The sequence below is a fragment of the Boleophthalmus pectinirostris genome, unplaced genomic scaffold (genome assembly GCF_026225935.1).
Source record: "Boleophthalmus pectinirostris isolate CB_2022bp ecotype Guang Dong unplaced genomic scaffold, ASM2622593v1 HiC_scaffold_20, whole genome shotgun sequence".
Lineage (NCBI taxonomy): Eukaryota > Metazoa > Chordata > Actinopteri > Gobiiformes > Gobiidae > Boleophthalmus > Boleophthalmus pectinirostris.
This window is the reverse complement of record NW_026571153.1, coordinates 17,770,595-17,792,982: the sequence shown is the minus strand read 5'-3', so window position 1 is coordinate 17,792,982 and position 22,388 is coordinate 17,770,595. Positions and strand designations below refer to the sequence as shown.

At 40.7% G+C, this 22,388-nt stretch overlaps 2 long non-coding RNA genes across 2 annotated transcripts; both read right to left on the bottom strand.

Moving 5' to 3' along the window:
* Positions 1-15,733: 15,733 nt before the first annotated feature.
* On the bottom strand, positions 15,734-16,444 carry LOC129409846 (uncharacterized). The gene is made up of 3 exons (XR_008632613.1): positions 16,366-16,444; positions 16,247-16,294; positions 15,734-16,122 (listed from the first exon to the last, which is right to left on the bottom strand). It is a non-coding gene; the product is annotated as an uncharacterized LOC129409846 (long non-coding RNA).
* On the bottom strand, positions 16,444-16,970 carry LOC110159432 (uncharacterized). Its single transcript, XR_008632615.1, has 3 exons — positions 16,836-16,970; positions 16,701-16,765; positions 16,444-16,514 (listed from the first exon to the last, which is right to left on the bottom strand). It is a non-coding gene; the product is annotated as an uncharacterized LOC110159432 (long non-coding RNA).
* Positions 16,971-22,388: the final 5,418 nt, after the last annotated feature.

Sequence of the window (22,388 nt, the reverse complement as noted above, 5' to 3'; positions counted from 1 at the left end):
GTATTTCCTGATGTAAAGGAATGGAACTCAGAATTGTTTAATTATTATCCAATTTAAGTATAAAAGTAAACAAAAAGTAATGAAATGATATGTAAAAGAAAATATATATAAATATATATTAGTTTTTAAGTTAATCAAATGAAGCCATTTATGTTTATGTGGGGTTAATATGGTTATTTAAGATTCAGGAGCAGGACCACACCTCAACCTCCCCTTGTTCCTCTCCAGCCAACTACAGTTCAGCTGAACCACACCTTCAATTAGTCAGAGGCCCTATTTATACAGGCCTATCCTGACAACAGCATGAGTCTCCACCATAGACTGTATAAAAGAAGTGGCCTAAGCGAGTGTGATGTCACCCATATCGTTCAGTGCGGCTCAAATGAGGCTCGCGATACTAAGGGTTACAGGAGTGAATCTGGAGCCAAACTCTATGTTATGAATAGGATTTTTTTGACTGACATAATAGCAAAAAAAATAATAATTCTGGATCATGTAGAACAGGTTAATAGAAACATTTTAAGACCAAAATGACAAGGCTCACAGCAACAGCTACAGCGAGAGGAACGACAAGATACTAATGTAAGTCAATTGGAGCTAGGGTCAGAAGAAGCCGGAAGAGCCTTCTGGCGCACTTCCTATTTGGCACGCGGCAGATAGCGCGTTAGCCCCTCCCTCCCACCCTTTATCCCTTTTCCCTTGTTCATCCTTCAGCCAAAAGACATCATCTACAAAAAAAGTCTCCATCGCCACCCCTGCCCCTTTATACACCCCAGAACTCCACCATCAACCATCACCAACAACTCCATCACAAAACTGATCTCACTGTCCATGTTGAAGCCTACAAAGACTCTACCACCACCTATAACACAGCTCTCATAACATCATCCATTCCAACTCTTCTAACCCCTGCACCCTGTTTTCCACATTTGCTCAGCTCACCAAACCCAATATACCAATATCACCACAACATCACCTCCTCATTCACCACATAGAAATGCAATATCTATTATAATTTTTCCATTCCAAAATCTAAACCATTCACTCCACAATTAACAACTCTCGCTTCACTCATCCCTCTACAGAATCTAGCCTCAACCCTCTTTCTTTTCCTTCTTATCCTACTTGGACACTACCAAAACCCTCTCCACCATGAAACTCACAACCTGTCATTTGAACCCTCTTCTGTCTCCTCTCCTGAAAGCTTGCATACCCACTCTCACCCCACTCAACAGCAATATCATAAACACCTCCCTCAGCTCTGGCACTGTCCCTCCTGTGCTCAAACTAGCCACAATTGCACCCCTTCTGAAAAAACCCGGCCTGGACCCTGACAACCTGGACAACTTCAGACCCATCTCAAATCTTCCTCTCCTCTCCAAAATAATAGAATGTGCCATTATCAACACCCAACTCCAGCAATATCTCCTCAACTTCCAGCTTTTCAAACATTTCAATCTAGTTTCCGCCCCCCTCACAGCACTTAAACAGTCCTCCTAAAAGTCACCAATGACCTCCTCCTCGCCATTGACTCTGATTGCCTCTCCATTTTCCTTCTCCTCGACCTCAGAGCAGCTTTTGACACCATGAACCACTCTCCTGGTTCTCCTCCTACCTCTCTGACCTCTCTGGTGTTCCCCAAGGTTCAGTGCTCGGCCCCCTCCTCTTCATCATCTACATGCTTCCCCTCAGCCACATCATCTGTCACCATGGACTCCATTTTCAGTCTTATGCCGATGACATCAGGTTTACATCTCCACCAAAGCCATCACCCCAGTCATTCTCTCCACCATTGCAAACTGCCTGTCTGACTTTACAACCTGGATGGACCACAACTTCCTCAAACTTAACAGCAATAAAACAGAACTGCTCATCACCAGACCCAAAGATCTCCTCCCCACTGCTCAGAACATCTCCCTCTTCATCAATGGCCACAATGTGAACCCCCTCTCCCTTGGTACGCAACCTTGGTATCATCATGGACCCTACCCTCTCATTCAGAGCCCACATCAGTGTTATCATCAAACCTTCTTTTTTCCATCTCTACAACATCGCCTATCTCCACCCCTCCCTCTCTCAGCCCACCGCAGAAATCCTTATTCATGCCTTTATCTCCTTCAGACTTGACTATTGCAATAGCCTTCTGTATGATCTCCCCTCCACCACCTTCAAAAACTGCAAAACATCCAGAACTCTGCAACCCGCCTTTTCACCCACACCCGCTCCAGAGACCACACCCGCCTCCTCACTCACACCCGCTCCAGAGACCACACCTGCCTCTTAACTCACACCCGCTCCAGAGACCACACCCGCCTCCTCACTCACACCCGCTCTGGAGACCACACCCGCCTCTTAACTCACACCCGCTCCAGAGACCACACCCGCCTCCTCACCCACACCCGCTCCAGAGACCACACCCGCCTCCTCACCCACACCTGCTCCAGACACCACACCCGCCTCCTCACCCACACCCGCTCCAGAGACCACACCCGCCTCCTCACCACACACCGCTCCAGAGACCACACCCGCTCCAGAGACCACACTCGCCTCCCTCACCCACACCCGCTCCAGAGACCACACTCGCCTCCCTCACCCACACCCGCTCCAGAGACCACACTCGCCTCCCTCACCCACACCCGCTCCAGAGACCACACCCGCTCCAGAGACCACACTCGCCTCCCTCACCCACACCCGCTCCAGAGACCACACTCGCCTCCCTCACCCACACCCGCTCCAGAGACCACACTCGCCTCCCTCACCCACACCCGCTCCAGAGACCACACCCGCTCCAGAGACTACATTACTCCTGTCCTCAAGCAACTCCACTGGCTCCCCTTACAATACCACATTCAATACAAGGTCCTCCTCATTACCTACAAGTCCCTCCATAACTTGGCCCCTACACACGATTTCCCTAATTTTCTACACTGTTACTTTCTATTTGTTTGTAAAGCGACTTTGAGGGGTCCAAAGAAAGGGCTATACAAGTCAGATGTATTAGAATTATTATAATATATATATATATATATATATATATATATATATATATATATATATATATATATATATATATATTTTTTTTTTTTTTTTACCTCATTAACATAACTTACTGGGCGTTATATGAGCAGCCTCCAGGATGTCCGATTCCCTATTATATTCTATTGCATTTTTATTCAAGTCATCACTTAGTCCTATATCCAGAAGACCAAAGACAAAAGGACTCCTAAGAAACCTTAGGACTTGACTTAAAAAAAAAAAAATCACAATACACACAGAAATAAATAAAATTGTTTCTTTTTTTATAACAATAAAAAAGCAAATAATAAACCTACAAAAACAGCATAGAATACATTAAAGGTTTATGTTACAATATGTATGATGTTTGCTCTCAAGATCACACACGAGATACAATGCTTTGTATCCATGACACGCTATTATACATGCATTATTAATAATAATATATATATATAATTATTATGGGTATTACTATTACTACTACTATTACTACTATTACTAATAATAATAATAATCTTTATGATCCAATAATTGAATGAATATTTGAACTGAAGTCATAACTTTCTATCCCATGAATCTCTTTTTTACAACTTCTCATGAACATAACCTATTTGGGTATTCTGTGGGAAACTCCAGGATGTCAGAGTTGTAAATTCACTGTTGTATTCTATAGTTTTTTTTGTCAAATTATCGCTTCGGTCTGTACCCAAAAGAGTACTCAGAAACATTATTATTTTGTTCAGAGTAGGCTTGTTAATAAAGCAAATTACAATAGACACAGAAATAAGTTTTAAAACTTTATTCTGATCATAGTTTAAAAAGAAATAAATATGTAAATAACAAACCCGGCAAAACAGAATACGTGATAAGTTACAATATAGCTACTGTATGCTGTTTACTATCAAGATTAATGTCCAGTCTTGTCAGACCTCGTAAACTACAAAGCAAGGTTAGGCATTGTTATTACTTGCATGTGAAACCATGGGGAATACTAGGTGTCATAGTGGGGCAGCAGTTGTCCTTGCCTTTGAGTGTGAAGTGGAAGTCAATGATTGGTGGGAGTCATAGGTGGTGCAGATGAGCAGACTCACTTCTGTTAGTCTACCCTAGGGCAGCTGTGGGTTCAAGAATAGCTTTCCCCTAACGAGTATATAATAAATAATGCAGGAAAATGTAGGTGCTGAATAATGCCAAATTATTCTTACATCTTTTCATGCTAAAAAAATCATACATATGTGTGTTATGCTCTGAATGCTATGAATAATACAACAAAATAACAATTCAATGAATACAGCAACAAATTGTTACAGAAATATATACCTATAGTGTACATATTCTAGTAGATGTGTCATGGCATTGTGATGATAAATGTGTAGATTGTGCTGGATTTTACAGATGTGACAGTAGATAAGAAAGAAACATGAAGGAAAATGTATTGACAAAGTTGATCTTCAGAGTTGCTTCACTTGATGCTGCAACACATTTAATATTGTATGATAGAACAATTATGAATTAGCTGAATATTTTAAGTGTAACCAATAATAAAATGATTAACAATTTAAGTTACCTGTGGTTCTTGTTGTAGTAGCTGTAGTTGTGGTTGTAGTTCTGGTAGTAGTTGGTGTAGTAGTTGTGGTATAAAGGTATAAAGACTGGAAAAAAAAGGAACTAAAATAAATTAATTCATTTGTGAGACTATAGGTTTACATTACATTGTTTTGTTATACATACAGGTCACAACAATATTCTCAAAAGTGCCATTCCCATCTTGGAGAGTTTCAGAAAGATTGGCGTTTGATGGAAGATCACTTAGAGGCACTGAAGATGGAAATGTAATTGTCAGATCTACATCAGTGGCAATGACTCTGATCTGTTGTTTGAAAGCTCTGTACTCAAAAACATCAAACAAAACACAAACATTAAATTGTAAATCACCTGAATGAAAAAAAGAGCTGTGCAATGTGGAACTGTAATGTGAATACTCAGCAGATTTCTCCATGTTTAGGAAGTTTCATTAATAAGATAAAATTAGGATCACATTTTCATAATATACAGATGTACTGACGTTTTTATCTATCTATCTATCTATCTATCTTTTAAGCTTTTTATGTTCTTCACTGTTAGGGTCTGCATAGCTGGTTGAATAAGGTTCATACTTCAAAGTTCCTATGGCAACTGTTGTTCTGGTTGGAGCAGCTGTCGTGGTCATGGGGGCAACTGTTGATGTTGTTGGAGCAGCTGTTGTGGTTGTTGATGCAACTGTGTTGGTTGGAGCAGCTATCGTGGTTATGGGAGCAGCTGTTGTGGTTGTTGGAGCAGCTCTTGTTGTGGCAGCTGTCGTGGTTATGGGGGCAGCTGTTGTGGTTGTTGGAGCAACTGTGTTGGTTGGAGCTGCTGTGGTGGTTGTTGGAGCAGCTGTTGTTGTGGTTGGAGCAGTTCTCATGGTTGGAGCAAATGTTGTGGTTGTTGGGGCTACATTTGTGGTTGTTGGAGCCACTGTTGTTGTGGTTGGAGCAGCTGTAGTGGTAGTTGGAGCAGCTGTTGTAGTTGTTGGAGCAGCTGTCATGGTCGTGGGGCAATTGATGTGGTTGTTGGAGCAGCTGTAGTGGTTGTAAGGGCAGTTGTTGTTGTGGCGAAGGCAGCTTTTAACACACCTTTCCCTTTCAAATTGAAATATAACAATTGAAACGATTATTTATATATATTAGTTAGGCACTTAAACACATGTAATTATTTAATTACTTATTTACTTAATTACTTCTCAGAACCTCAGGAATCTCATGTTTTAGGATTAGGGTTACAAACACTTTGAAAACACATCAGATCTCAGTGTGGAAAAAAAATGTTGGATAACTATAAATCTGGAAAGAGCAATGTCTTAGGAACAAATGCCACCTCTTTTAATGGAAATAAAATGTTCACCCTACAGAGGGCTAAATGTTTATTGACACTGTCAACTTCTCCTGGAGGCAGCCTGAACAGAGGATGTTAAGAAAGAGGCTTGGAGAGTTAGAACAGGTCTCAGACATGTCTCTTTATTAATTCAGGCAGATTCAGGTCTCAAGATTCAAGTTGATTCAGCATGATTTTGCCTACGCGGCGTCTCTCTGTGCGTCGGTCGTCCCTCGACAACGCGGTCGGCGTTCCCCCACTGATGCACAGAAAAACTGGATGCCTTTTATACCAGCATAACTGTTGAGTTAACATCTTCATGGAAACATACACAGCACTTTTTCCCAACACGTGTCCCATAACAGACTGGCAGATGCTAAAGGTTGGAGATACACCCCTTATCTGTCCCATATACATTCACCATTGACACTCCAATGTCCAAAAACATACACAGCATATAACAGGGCAAATTACAGGGCGTATTAACATATGAATGAAACTTTAAAAACACAGGGTAGAAGCCCACAACACCCTGAAAATCAAAATTAAATAATGATGTTGCAGGTTGGTCCATTTTACCAAAATTGCATCTCTGCAACTCAAAATGCTTCTAAATATATTGTGTGTCCCCCATGTGCTTGTAAGCATGTTTGACAGCATTGTGGCATGCTCCTAATGAGACAACAATGTCTTGTGGGATATCCACTTAGATGTGTTTAAGGCATCAGTGAGCTTCTGTAGTCTAAGGAGCAACCTGGCGGCGTCTGATGGACGCAAACATAATGTCCCAGAGATGTTCTATCAGGTTTAACTCAGGTGATCGTGAGGGCCATCCAATTGTATCAGTCCCTTCATCTTCCAGGTAGTGCCTGCATACTGTTGCCACATGAGGCCGGGCATTGCAGTGCATCTGGAGGAACCCAAGACCTACCGCACCAGTGCATGGTCTGCCTTTGGGTTCTGCTGTTTTATAGCTGGTAAAAGGTCTGTGCATCCCTATATATATATTAGAGCCCGACCGATATATCGGCTGGCCGATATTATCGGCCAATATGGGCACCTGGAGACATATCGGCTATCAGCCGATATGCTTGCTGATATGGGCCGATATTTCACGTGGGCATGTTATACCTCGTTATAAAGCTTAGACTCTCATTTAATCCAATTTACAGACAGATAAATGTCCTAATATGTGGCTCCGCATCAGTATTTATCTGCGGAGTCATTTGTCTGTGTCTGTACTGTACCTGAACACACCACCTGAGTGACGTCAGTTCACTCGTGTGTGTTTGTTTACACCCGCAGCCGTGCGCAACACTGAGATTATTTTCTTTTTTGGACAATCGGTTTGAGTCTGGATTAAAAGGACATTTATTAGTGCAGACTTTGAAGCTAGTTTAGGTTTTGTTAGCGGTTAGCTGCTGTAGCTCCCACACATAAACAGGCTGTTTTCTATTGGTCTATTGTAAAGTGACTACATTGGCCTTATATTTGTTACTGGACTTGCATTGATATGTAAATGAGCTGTGAATAGACGTGTGAATGATCCACATTTATTCATATAATTAACTACCGCGGTGCGCCGCATTTATGGCTAAAGGCTAATAGCGATAGTTTACTAGCTAGGAGTTATAGGTCGGTCGCTGATCGAAGCGGCTCTTAGATCCGGCTCTTTTGAAGCGAACAACGGGAGCCTGCTTCTTATTGGGAGCCGTGTTTTCTCTTTTTTCTCTTCAAGCCGCTTGTAGACCCGTAGTTTGACAGCAGCAGCGGCTGAAAACGAAACTTTCAGAAATCTGCGTGTGCATAGGATAAAAAAAGTGCATATTTGGCTGCAGTTCAGCATAAAATGAATAAACCAGGACTAATCTTGGGCTCGAGTGCAGGAGAGAGATAGAAACCGAGTCCCGACACTCAGTCCTGGTTCAGTTTTGGTTTAGTCCTGGTTGCAACAAAACAATGTCAAGAGTCGCTTGGGAGAGCCAGCTGCTTTAGTGAGCCGAGCCAAAAGAGCCGGTTCTCAAAAAAAAAAAAAAAAAAAACTGGAATACCCATCACTAGCAGCTAGAATGTGATGCAAAAATGCCATTAGGCCAATCTACTGTATGTAAATATGATGTAAAGAGTCAAAATAACAATAAATGTTGCCTAAATAAACCCAATTTAGAATCCACTAGAGCCAAACCTAAGTTTTTTAATCAATTCAAGATTTACAGTGACATCACTAAATATATCGGTGATTATATCGGCTATCGGCAGCTCCAACTTTCATTATATCGGTTTCATATCGGCCATAACAAAATCCATATCGGTCGGGCTCTAATATATATATATATATATATATATATATATATATATATATATATATATATATACACACTGTTGGGCAAGTTACTTTGAAACTGTAATGCGTTATTTATTACCTATTACTGTCATTTCAAAGTAATTTGTTACATTACAATATTACTGCATTTAAAATGTAAGGCATTACATTACTATTGCATTACTTTAAGTTACTCTCACCAAAATAACTTTTGCGCTGTATATGGACTGAACCAGGACCAAACCATGTCTAAACCAGGACTAAACCAGAGCTGAACCAGGACTAAACCAGAACTGACCTAGGACTAAACTAGAACTGAACTAGGACTAAAACAGGACTCACTGTTGGGACGGGCTCGAAGGTGACCGCAGGAGAGAGGAGCGGCTCTGCTCCGCACCTCACGGAGGTAAGAGCGGCTGTCACCCTGCTGCTCGGGCTCGTGGTCCTGATTTCAGCAACTATTTGCAGGTACCCGAGTCGGTGCAAGAGTCTGTTACAGCGCGTAACTTCTACCTACTACCTTCCTTCAGCGTGTCCAGAAGTCCAACTTTTTGTGTGATGGTTTGCATCTTCCTCTGCCTTTTGGGTGCGAGCGCAGGAGCCTTTGTCGGTGCAGAACGTTTCGTCGACGTTGTGGGTTTCGTCGGGGAGAAAACTTGCAACCGTACAGCACTTCAGAATCACACTGCTAGAGATTAAACATGTATTTAAATTTGGCAGCTGAACACATTCTGTACTGTACTGTACTGTACTGTACAGGAGACAGGAGTCCCTTGGCCAGTCAGGACGCAGCGGGAGGAACACAATACGCATTCATACAATGTAAAAAAAAAAAAATAGGGCATGCAAAATTGCACACAAAAAATAAAAAATCTCTGCGAGACAGCGAAAAGTGAACTGCGATAGAGGGAGGGATGAGTGTAAACCAGGTGTAAACCAGAACTGACCCAGGTCTAACCAGGTCTAAACCAGAACTGACCCAGGTCTAAACCAGGTCTAAATGTGTGTGTGTGTTTAAGTTTAAGTTTTTGATTAAGAAATCACAAACCTCTCATTATTGTAACATACTGAACAGATACAACCTGTTAAACTTTGACAATATGATTTTTTTTTATTCTGGGATGTGTCTGCTCCATAGAATTCTCCACAATGCCCTCTTAAAGGACGGGGAGCAGCACTGTGGAGAGTTAAGATCAGAGCAGATCAGAGCAGATGAATAGAGCATCTTGCTCATCTGTAAATTCTGATCTGACCATTCCCTTTAAACATACTATAAACATACTGATTGTATTGTGCAGGTGTAGATGTATTGTGTTTGACCTTTGTCTTGATCATGATGTTATTGATTNTCAGGTGGAACAATGGCCTGAAATTCGCTACATTTGCATATGAATGAAAATCAGCAGGTGAAAACTAGAGCCCGACCGATATATCGGCTGGCCGATATTATCTGCCAATATGGGCACCTGGAGACATATCGGCCGATAGCCGATATGCTTGCTGTTATGGGCCGATATTTCACGTGGGCATGTTATACCTCGTTATAAAGCTTAGACTCTCTACATTATGTTCATTTAATCCAATTTACAGACAGATAAATCCTAATATGTGGCTCCGCATCTGTATTTTTCTGCGGTGTAATTTGTCTGTGTCCGTACTGTCCCCGAACCACCAGAGTGACGTCACTTCACTCGCGTGTGTTTGTTTACACCCGCAGCCGTGCGCAACACAGATTATTTTATTTTTCGGACAATCGGTTTGAGTCTGGATTAAAAGGACATTTATTAGTGCAGACTTTGAAGCTAGTTTAGGTTTTGTTAGCGGTTAGCTGCTGTAGCTCCCGCACATAAACAGGCTGTTTTCTATTGGTCTATTGTAAAGTGATTACATTGGCCGTATATTTGCTACAGGACCTCCACTGATATGTAAATGAGCTGTGAATAGACGTGTGAATGATCCACATTTATGCATATAATTAATTACCGCGGTGCACAGCATTTACTGCTAAAGGCTAATAGCGATAGTTTACTAGCTAGGAGTTATGGGTCGGTCGCGATCGAAGCGGCTCTTAGAGCGAACAACGGGAGCATGCTTCTTATTGGGAGCCGTGTTTTCTCTTTTTCTAATTTTTTCTCTTCATGTCGCATGTAGACCCGTAGTTTGACAGCAGCAGCGGCTGAAAACGAAACTTTCAGAAATCTGCATGTGCATAGGATAAAAAAAGTGCATATTTGGCTGCAGTTCAGCATAAAATGAATAAACCAGGACTAATCTTGGGCTCGAGTGCAGGAGAGAGATAGAAACCGAGTCCCGACACTCAGTCCTGGTTCAGTTCTGGTTTAGTCCTGCTTGCAACAAAGCTTGGGAGCCGAAAGAGCCAGCTGCTTTAGTGAGCCGAGCCAAAAGAGCCGGTTCTCCAAAAAAAAAAAAAAAAACTGGAATACCCATCACTAGTAGCTAGAATGTGATGCAAAAATGCCATTAGGCCAATCTACTGTATGTAAATATGATGTAAAGAGTCAAAATAACAATAAATGTAGCCTAAATAAACCCAATTTAGAATCCACTAGAGCCAAACCTAAGTTTTTTAATCAATTCAAGATTTACAGTGAATTTTTACATCAATAAATATATCGGTGATTATATTGGCTATCGGCAGCTCCAACTCCCATTATATCGGTTTCATATCGGCCACAACAAAATCCATATCGGTCGGGCTCTAGTGAAAACAAACAAGTGCAAGATGCTAGCGGCATAAGTTGCTAATGCTAACAACTCGATACACAACAGACAAACAGACTCACCAATCCCACTGTGAAATGGTTGCGCGGCTAGAACACTTCTTCTGCGGTGATATGAGACCTCTAAAACTTAAGTTACCATTTTAGTTTAGAGCGGATACATCAAAGACGAGTAAAAGTTTAATTTGCGTGGCTAACCTGAACAGCAGTCCTGTGGCTCCTCTCCCCAACTCCTGAATGAGGGAGAGCAGGCACAGGAGGCTTGTATAGGGCGCTGCGAACGATTTGATTGGAGGATCGCACGCTGTGTGCACGTAGCGGCACGTGACTTTACGTGGTTTACGTACAGGTAGAAATAATAAATATTTTATTCGACGTGGTTAGGCACATTTTTAGACCTGGGTTACATAAACAAATGGTCACTTTCAGTGAAGGCCATACAAAGTCATGCTGTAGCTATTAGGAATTACTGGTCGGACCCAAATATGCAGAGAGAGAGAAAAAAAAAGGTATTTTATTAACAAAAATAGTTGTGGAGGGGGGATAGATTCCAGGGGAGGCAGGACGGGTCCAGGTTGGCTGCAAATGGGAGGTATGAGGTGATGGAGGCTGACCAGAGGCTTACGGAAACAGGTGGCAACGGGATGAGGCTGGCTCCAAACGGAAGTGCTGGGGATAGGACAAAAAGAAACTGGTAAGTATCATAAAGTCTTTGGAATTCTCGAAAAACATAAAGTTGTTCAACACTAGAATGACAGAACGATCTGGCACTGAAGAGAAGGTCAGCAGGTCTTTTATGGCAGGAGATTATTAATTGATGAGTATCAGGAGTGGAGCTCAGCAGGTGCGCGATTGGGATCCGCCCAGGAAATGCCAAACAAGGTCAGGAAATAAGGCGAGGGGGAGCAGGATGAAACCCTCACAGTAGCCATCATATATAAAACTCTGGATGGTTTTTTAGATATATATTTTACACCAACATGTGTTCTTATTATCTCTAAAAAATATGATTCTCACCCTAACCCTTAACAATGATATTAATTCATTAAATTTATATAGTGCTTTTTTGTACAATTAAAGAAGCTTTACATTGCATTATTCACAGTATGCCCTGGTGATTGCCGATTTGATTTGTATTTTATTTATTTTTTTAAATTGCTATGGTATATTTTATGTAACTCAACTGTAATTCAATCAGTACATGCCTCACTCTCAAATCAATAGAAACAGAAACAGTGTGCTACTGGTCCTACAGGTTTCTGACTCCCCCGCAATAGACATCTGAAAGTGCTGTGTCATTCAGTGTGCTGTAGCTCCCACACATAAACAGACTGTTTTCTATTGGTCTATTGTAAAGTGACTACATTGGCCGTATATTTGTTACTGGACCTGCATTGATATGTAAATGAGGTGTGAATAGACGTGTGAATGATCCACATTTATTCATATAATTAACTACCGCGGTGCGCAGCATTTATGGCTAAAGGCTAATAGCGATAGTTTACTAGCTAGGAGTTATGGGTCGGTCGCGATCGAAGCGGCTCTTAGATCCGGCTCTTTGAAGCGAACAACGGGAGCCTGCTTCTTATTGGGAGCCGTGTTTTCTCTTTTTCTCACTTTTTCTCTTCATGTCGCATGTAGACCCGTAGTTTGACAGCAGCAGCGGCTGAAAACGAAACTTTCAGAAATCTGCGTGTGCATAGGATAAAAAAAGTGCATATTTGGCTGCAGTTCAGCATAAAATGAATAAACCAGGACTAATCTTGGGCTCGAGTGCAGGAGAGAGATAGAAACCGAGTCCCGACACTCAGTCCTGGTTCAGTTTTGGTTTAGTCCTGGTTGCAACAAAACAATGTCAAGAGTCGCTTGGGAGAGCCAGCTGCTTTAGTGAGGCGAGCCAAAAGAGCCGGTTCTCAAAAAAAAAAAAAAAAAAAAACTGGAATACCCATCACTAGCGGCTAGAATGTGATGCAAAAATGCCATTAGGCCAATCTACTGTATGTAAATATGATGTAAAGAGTCAAAATAACAATAAATGTTGCCTAAATAAACCCAATTTAGAATCCACTAGAGCCAAACCTAAGTTTTTTAATCAATTCAAGATTTACAGTGACATCACTAAATATATCGGTGATTATATCGGCTATCGGCAGCTCCAACTCCCATTATATCGGTTTCATATCGCCCATAACAAAATCCATATCGGTCGGGCTCTAATATAATATATATATATATATATATATATATATATATATACACACTGTTGGGCAAGTTACTTTGAAACTGTAATGCGTTATTTATTACCTATTACTGTCATTTCAAAGTAATTTGTTACATTACAATATTACTGCATTTAAAATGTAAGGCATTACATTACTATTGCATTACTTTAAGTTACTCTCACCAAAATAACTTTTGCGCTGTATATGGACTGAACCAGGACTAAACCAGGTCTAAACCAGAGCTGAACCAGGACTAAACCAGAACTGACCTAGGACTAAACTAGAACTGAACTAGGACTAAAACAGGACTCACTGTAGGGACGGGCTCGAAGGTGACCGCAGGAGAAAGGAGCGGCTCTGCTCCGCACCTCACGGAGGTAAGAGCGGCTGTTGCCCGATCGCTCTTTATGGACCCTGCTGCTCGGGCTCGTGGTCCTGATTTCAGCAACTATTTGCAGGTATCCGAGCTGGTGCAAGAGTCTGTTACAGCGCGTAACTTCTACCTTCCTTCAGCGTGTCCAGAAGTCCAACTTTTTGTGTGATGGTTTGCATCTTCCTCTGCCTTTTGGGTGCGAGCGCAGGAGCCTTTGTCGGTGCAGAACGTTTTGTCGACGTTGTGGGTTTCGTCGGGGAGAAAACTTGCAACCGTACAGCACTTCAGAATCACACTGATACAGATTGAACATGTATTTAAATTTGGAAGCTGAACACATTCTGTACTGTACTGTACTGTACAGGAGACAGGAGTCCCTTGGCCAGTCAGGACGCAGCGGGAGGAACACAATACGCATTCATACAATGTAAAAAAAAATAATAATAGGGCATGCAAAATTGCACAAAAAAAATAAAAAATAAAAAATCTGCGAGACAGCGAAAAGTGAACTGCGATAGAGGGAGGGACGAGTGTAAACCAGGTGTAAACCAGAACTGACCCAGGTCTAAACCAGGTCTAAACCAGAACTGACCCAGGTCTAAACCAGGTCTAAACAGCGTGGAGTTCTTTGTCAGTCCTTTCGCCCGCGGTTACCTGAAGGTCTACGAGGACGCATCTCCGGCGTTTCACCGCTGCTGATATCGAGGTGATTTTAGCGAATTTGTATGATATGTATATGTATGTGTGTGTGTGTGTGTGTGTGTGTGTGTGTGTGTGTGTGTGTGTGTATATATATATATATATATATATATATGTGTGTGTTGAAACTGGTTTCAGTCCATTGGCTCTGAACTCATGGGGTGAAAATGCATCAATTGCAAGATTCAATAATTATTAAATAATTCAATCTTTAATTATTGAATGAAAACCATTTTATTAACCCAGGTCTAAACCAGGTCTAAACAGCGTGGAGTTCTTTGTCAGTCCTTTCGCCCGCGGTTACCTGAAGGTCTACGAGGACGCATCTCCGGCGTTTCACCGCTGCTGATATCGAGGTGATTTTAGCGAATTTGTATGATATGTATATGTATGTGTGTGTGTGTGTGTGTGTGTGTGTGTGTGTGTGTGTGTGTATATATATATATATATATATATGTGTGTGTGTGTGTGTTTAAGTTTTTGATTAAGAAATCACAAACCTCTCATTATTGTAACATACTGAACAGATACAACCTGTTAAACTTTGACAATATGATTTTTTTAATTCTGGGATGTGTCTGCTCCATAGAATTCTCCACAATGCCCTCTTAAAGGACGGGGAGCAGCACTGTGCAGAGTTAAGATCAGAGCAGATCAGAGCAGATGAATAGAGCATCTTGCTCATCTGTAAATTCTGATCTGACCATTCCCTTTAAACATACTATAAACATACTGATTGTATTGTGCAGGTGTAGATGTATTGTGTTTGACCTTTGTCTTGATCGTGATGTTATTGATTAATTCTAGTTTAGAGGATAAAAATACTGATGAATTTGTATACATTTCTAGAGAATACTGATGACAATTTGAGGATGTTTAGAAGATAATGATGCATATTCAACCGTATGCAGAGCGCAGATCATGCCACTCATCCTCCCCTAGCCTCGGGAAAACCTCACTTTGCTCCTAGTTCATCATTTATGCTCACCATCTAGATCTGCATTACAAATTATTGGATGAAGCAGTGAGCTGCTTTTTCTAATGCATTTTTGTAAGTAGCTACTTTAATATTTTATAATCATATATAGCAGAAGGCCTATTGTGTGTGTAAAACTGGTCACATGACACAGCACACACACCCTTAGTTGTGAGTCCGCACTGAAATTGAAACTGGTTTCAGTCCATTGGCTCTGAACTCATGGGGTGAAAATGCATCAATTGCAAGATTCAATAATTATTAAATAATTCAATCTTTAATTATTGAATGAAAACCATTTTATTAACCTTTTTTTTTTACCTCTCTAACATAACTTATTGGCTATTTTGTGAGCAGCTTTCAGGATGTCTTGCCTTTTAAGTCAAGTTATCACTTAGGTTTATACCCAAAAGACACAAGGACTCAAAAACCTTTGATTTTGTTAAGGCTTGACACAAAAAAACACAATGCACACAAAAATAAGTAAGAACATTGATTATGATAATAGTTTATTTTAATTTTAAAACAAAAATGTGATTAACAAAACTTCAAGAGCTGGTGAAGTTAGGCAGGCTTGCTCCCCTATGTCTACCTTAGGGCAGCTATGGATATAGAAGCAGCATTTCACTAACAAGGGTCTGGTAAACAAGGCTAATGCAGAATTATTATTATTATTATTATATATTATTTTTCTGCTAAAAGACATACATAATGTGAAAATGAAACAAACTGCAGGTTTTTATACACACCTGGAAACAGAATGTGTGATGATAAATGTGCAGATCATGCTGTATTCTACAGTAGATGTGCCAGTAGATAAGACAGAAACATGAAGAAAAATGTATTGCCAAAGCTGATCTTGAGGGTTGCTCCACTTGATGCTGCAACACATTTATAAAATTGTATGATAAAACAATTATTAGACAGTTCAATATTTTTAATGGCCAATAATAAAGTAATAAAGCCAATAATAAAGCCAGTAATAAAATAACTATAATAAATTACCTGTGGTTGATGTTGTTGTGGTTGTTGTAGTTTGCGCAGGTGTAAAAGCTGAAAAAGAAAAACATGAATTAAAATAACCTAATTTGTATTTAAGATGTACATTGTTTTGTTATACATACAGTTCACAACAACATTCCCAAAAGTGCTATTCCCCTTCTGGAGAGAATCTGCAAGATTGTCAGTTGCTGGAAGATCGGCCACTGAAGCTGGAAATTTAATTGTCACATCTACTTCAGTGGCATTGACTCTGATCTGTTGTGCGGAGGATCTGTATTCAAAAACATCAAACCAAACACAAACATTAAATCACCTGAATGAGTCAGTAAATGCCAAAATTAAGTGTGCAACGTGGAACTGTAGTGTGAATATTTAGCAGATTGTCCCATGTTTGGAAAAGAACAAATGGTGAATTAATTAGTATTATTCACCTGTAATGAATTGGCTTAAATCTTACCTAAATCTGTTTACACTGCATACAGAACCTGGAACTTGATAGCTTTCGTCGAGTTTGGTTTTACACTAAAACAGGATCAACTGATTAATATGTTAAATTAGGGTTCACATATACATAATGCACAGATGTACTTACATTCTTTTCTACTTTGGATTTCAGAGTTTTATATTTTTCACTGGTAGGGTCTTCATAATCGGGTAAAAAGGGTTCAAACTTCAAAGTTGCTGTGACTTCATAATTTGATGTTGTGGTTGTTGGGGCAGTTGTTGTTGTTGTAGTTGTTGTGGTTGTTGGGGCAGTTGTTGTTGTAGTTGTTGGGGCAGTTGTTGTAGTTGTTGGGGCAGTTGTTGTGGTTGTTGGGGCAGTTGTTGTTGTAGTTGTTGGGGCAGTTGTTGTTGTAGTTGTTGGGGCAGTTGTTGTTGTAGTTGTTGGGGCAGTAGTTGTGGTTGTTGGGGCAGTTGTTGTTGTGGTTGTTGGGACAGTTGTTGTGATTGTTGGGGCAGTTGTTGTTGTGGTTGTTGGGGCAGTTGTTGTTGTAGTTGTTGGGGCAGTTGTTGTTGTAGTTGTTGGGGCAGTTGTTGTGGTTGTTGGGGCAGTTGTTGTTGTAGTTGTTGGGGCAGTTGTTTGGTTGTTGGGCAGTTGTTGTGTTGTTGGGCAGTTGTTTGTTGTTGGGCAGTTAGTTGTGGTTGTTGGGGCAGTTGTTATTGTGGTTGTTGGGACAGTTGTTGTGGTTGTTGTGGCAGTTGTTGTTGTGGTTGTTGGGGCAGTTGTTGTTGTAGTTGTTGGGGCAGTTGTTGTAGTTGTTGGGGCAGTTGTTGCTGTGGTTGTTGGGACAGTTGTTGTGGTTGTTGGGGCAGTTGTTGTGGTTGTTGGGACAGTTGTTGTGGTTGTTGGGGCAGTTGTTGTTGTTGGGGCAGTTGTTGTTGTGGTTGTTGGGGCAGTTGTTGTTGTGGTTGTTGGGGTAGTTGTTGTTGTGGTTGTTGGGGCAGTTGTTGTGGTTGTTGGGGTAGTTGTTGGGACAGTTGTGGTTGTTGGGGCAGTTGTTGTGGTTGTTGGGTTGTGGTTGTTGTTGTGTTGTTGTTGTGGTAGTTGTTGTAGTTGTTGGGGCTGTTGTGGTGGTTGTTGGGGTAGTTGTTGTAGTTGTTGGGGCCGTTGTGGTGGTTGTTGGGGTAGTTGTTGTAGTTGTTGGGGCCGTTGTGGTGGTTGTTGGGGTAGTTGTTGTAGTTGTTGGGTAGTTGTTGTTGTAGTTGTTGGGGCCGTTGTGGTGGTTGTTGGGGTAGTTGTTGTAGTTGTTGGGGTAGTTGTTGTAGTTGTTGGGGCCGTTGTGGTGGTTGTTGGGGTAGTTGTTGTAGTTGTTGGGGTAGTTGTTGTAGTTGTTGGGGCCGTTGTGGTGGTTGTTGGGGTAGTTGTTGTGTTGTTTGTTGGGGTAGTTGTTGTAGTTGTTGGGGCCGTTGTGGTGGTTGTTGGGGTAGTTGTTGTAGTTGTTGGGGTAGTTGTTGTAGTTGTTGGGGCCGTTGTGGTGGTTGTTGGGGTAGTTGTTGTAGTTGTTTGTTGTAGTTGTTGGGGCCGTTGTGGTGGTTGTTGGGGTAGTTGTTGTAGTTGTTGGGGTAGTTGTTGTAGTTGTTGGGGTAGTTGTTGTAGTTGTTGTGACCATTGTGGTGGCTGTTGTGGCAGTTGGAAGAGGAGTGGTTGTTAGGGCATCCAGAATTATTCCTTATACTGTCGTTACAACAAAAAAACATAATTAATGCTAAATCTATGAGCTGTGTTTTTATTTTTGCATTTTTCACCAAAATGCAGGGTAAATAATAATAATAATAATAATTATTATTATTATTATTATTATTATTGTTTTACCTACCCAGTACAATTAATAGCACTGTTCTGACTTTTTCACTCCCCATATTGTCTGCAAACCTTGATTAAAGAACACATAAAAACATACCTTTGAATAAGTTATGTTATAATGAGTCAAATTTTCAATTTCATTGAAGGTATAATAGTTAATAATACTCTCAAGCTAGAGCCAATAGTCCTCAGTTAGTCCTTGAGATGATTTAACTTGAAGTGCCTTCTGCAAATTGTACCACTTCTTTATATATTCTGATTGCAGTTGATGATGCAGTGACGTGCAGTTGGTTAAACATACATGGAAATCTAAGGCTCGTGATTCCAGTCACAGATGGCTTTTGCTTATGAAGACACTCCTTTTCTGTTATCTCGTGGTATTTTTTGCATGACCTTATCTTAAAATCTCTACAAATACATTCAGACTGATATGTGACAAAACTTGAACATCCACACAGACAGTGGGTTCCTCTTTTCTGCATCACTTGAGGAAAAACTAAAACTAAAACACAACTCCGCCCACGCCAGTCCATCAGGTTTGTTTTACCTTTATCAGTTTTCTGAAGATTTTGGGAAATCCCAAAAGTATAACAGGATTTGCAAAGTGTATATTATATGATAAAAAGGGCCTGTACCTTATTTCATCATCGGAACATGTTTCATGTTTTAGTCCTTTTTGCCTCTGTGATATTGCACCTCGACACAGAAACAACAGCCTGTGATGTCATGCAGTTGATTCTTTATAGTCCTCTAATCTCTGCTTAATATTTTCTTTTTTTATCACTCTTGAAAATCCACTATGACAGAGAACCAAGGTATTTGCTTACCATGATTCTTTGTAACAATGTGTCTGATTGGATGAAAACAGGTGACCCTGTCAGTAGCTACTTTATTAGATTAGAAAAATGCCATGTAAATGACTAGATTATATTTTACAGTCTCAATTTTGTTCTTGCAGCTTCTACAGTACAATGCTAAAGAGCACTGTGACAAGAATAAATTAAAATGAGATATAGGCCCTTTTAATACAATTTCAAGTTCTGAGAGGATAATCAACTTTCAACTCTATTATAGTCTCAAAGGGAATTTGGTTTGCAGCAGGTGTCAACAGACACACAGTACATCTACAATACAATAATTATCTATAAACAGCTTAAAAGTACCTTCCTTTTAAAACCAGGCAAACAATGCTTAAGAAAATGTAACTACATTTCATCATCAAATTCAGTCCTGAGCCATGGCATTCTCAGTTGCAGTTGGGCATTGCAAAACACCCTTCTTTTAGATGTCATTCAGCTGGGACTGCTGTAGGCCTATAATTTTACCTGCCACTTTGACCAGCTGAGCTACACAGTTTCTACTGGACACAGAGAGGGCATCAGACCAACGTACAATGCAAAATGTGAAAATATATTCAATAAAACTCCTATAAAATAAAGTCATAATAATATTACTGACATTAAAAGAGTTCTTTATCCTTAAAAAGAATTGCATCTGTGTTTGGTTTAAAGTATAGAGCAGCTTTGTCAATAATTGTCCCCAGGTAAATATATTCAGAGACAATTTCAATTTCTTTCTCATGAATTACAGAGTGAGTACCAGTAGGGGGTGTGTTTCAAAAGTTTACCAGCATGTTTTTTGTCCTGGACACATCACTAAACAAATAAAAGTGTTCACACATTCACACAGAAGAGACAAAAGACAAAGATTCAGCAAAAAATCTAATTATGAGTAGCAATTGTCTTTGCTCACCTGCTCACCTAAACTTTTGTCTAGTTGACAGAATTGACAAAAAGTTTTTGTTTGTTTGTTTGTTTTTCTTTGATCCTGGCAAGTACTGGTAGGTGGCAGCTCTGCCCTGCCACTTTTTTTTTCACCACTAACATTGATCCAGGAGACCTTTTCTCACAGAACCAGAGTTGATTCCCCCTTCGTCCGAGCGGATGCACCTCATCTCACATCACTGGCCAATTATTTCACATTGGTGGGTGGCTGCAGGGATGCCCTGTGGTGCAGATTCCTTGGTTGGAGCCCATCATCTTGGCAAGCAACAATATAGCAGCCAATAATGTAATAATGACGCCAATAATAATTTAAAAAACTTAAATAACTGCAACTACTAATGTAATAATTTCTTCTATATCACTTAATCAAAGATTTATTTATCAAATTAAAAGTGCCACACTACTTCAGAATGTATTGTTATTGTCTTTTTTTAAATAGCTGTTAGAAGATCTGGGGTCCGATCTTGCCCCCAGTCTTAGCGCTAAGCGCAAGTGGGCGTGTCCAGGTGGGGCTGTACTTCGCTGCTGGAGACTGGAGTGAGATAGTACAAATACATATATGGTGACAGATGGTGAACCAATCTGTGATCGCTGTGGCATTTAAAAGCACTGCACGTGTGGGTAAAGTCTGCAACCTTTGCCTCATTATCAGGCGGCAAAGCGAAGTTTGTGTTATATATGTGACAATAAAACAGCTCCGGAGCCCCATGAGGCAAGTACACACCAACAGAGGCAACAGGAATATAGAATTTTGTATGGGCCATGACAGAACTGACTGGGTTTGTGTTTCGAACGCTCCGCGTGCATGTGAGCCCCTCTCACGCACGTGCACCGCTGTAAGCCCGTGCACGCGCACACATCAACCTTTAAGACCAGTGTCTGTCTCATGCGCTCCCCATCCCACAGCTGAGCCGCTGCTTTCTCACACCCGCTAACGTCTGTCCCGCAGTCCACTCCCAAGGACTCACCTGAGGTACGAGTGTCCACCGCTGCTGCCGCTGACCGCTCACGTTCTCATCTCTGGGGTTCACCGCATTTGATCCCACACAGGTGGAAGTCTCGCGGATTATGGAATACGTTTATTGTCTCATAAATGTTTCTGATGTTACCGCTTTGCGCACAGATATGATACGTGCGTCTGCTCCGCTGTCACAGCCCCGACCTGTCAGTGAATGTGCTTGTTTTTGTTTTCTTTTTGTTGTTTGTTTGTTTGTTTTTTTCTACATAACTGTCACTCTCATCTAGCAGTCAAAATGATTTATCTATTCATATACTGTCATATCAAGATTTTTTGTATTATTATTAAAATGTGAAAAGGTAATTATTGATGGTGTTTACTTTAAAAAACAAAAATACTTTTCTTGTATCCTATATCTAATGGAAGATTATGTAAAATGTCCATATATTTTAGAGTACTCTCAAAGTTAACTATGTTAAATCTAGTAAACGGTCTGCTAACCATTAGCAACACTAGCATTCACTTTTCTTGGTTTATGAGAAATAATTGGATATAATTACTCTTTAGTATGTCTTAGTCAAAGTATGGGGAAATTAATTAGAAATTAGACACTTTTTGATGCCGCCATTTCGACATTTTTTTTGTTTCGGGACAATATTGTTAAGGATTGGCAGCAGGAGGATGTGCGGTGCATGCGGGGCATGGTTTAGTCCTGGTTAAATCTTTTTAGTCCTGGTTTAGACCTGGTTTAGTCCTGGTTTAGACCAGGTTTTAGTCCTAATATTATTCCTGGTTTACTCCTGGTTTAGACCTGGTTTAGTTCTGGTTTAGTCCTGGTTTAGACCTGGTTTAGTTCTGGTTTAGACCTGGTTTAGTCCTGGTTTAGTCCTGGTTTAGACCTGGTTTAGTCCTGGTTTAGACCTGGTTTAGTCCTAGTTTAGTCCTGGTTTAAACCTGATTTAGTCCTAGTTTAGACCTGGTTTAGACCTGGTTTAATCCTGGTTTAGTCCTGGTTTAGACCTGGTTTAGTCCTGGTTTAGACCTGGTTTAGTCCTGGTTTAGACCTGGTTTAAACCTGATTTAGTCCTAGTTTAGACC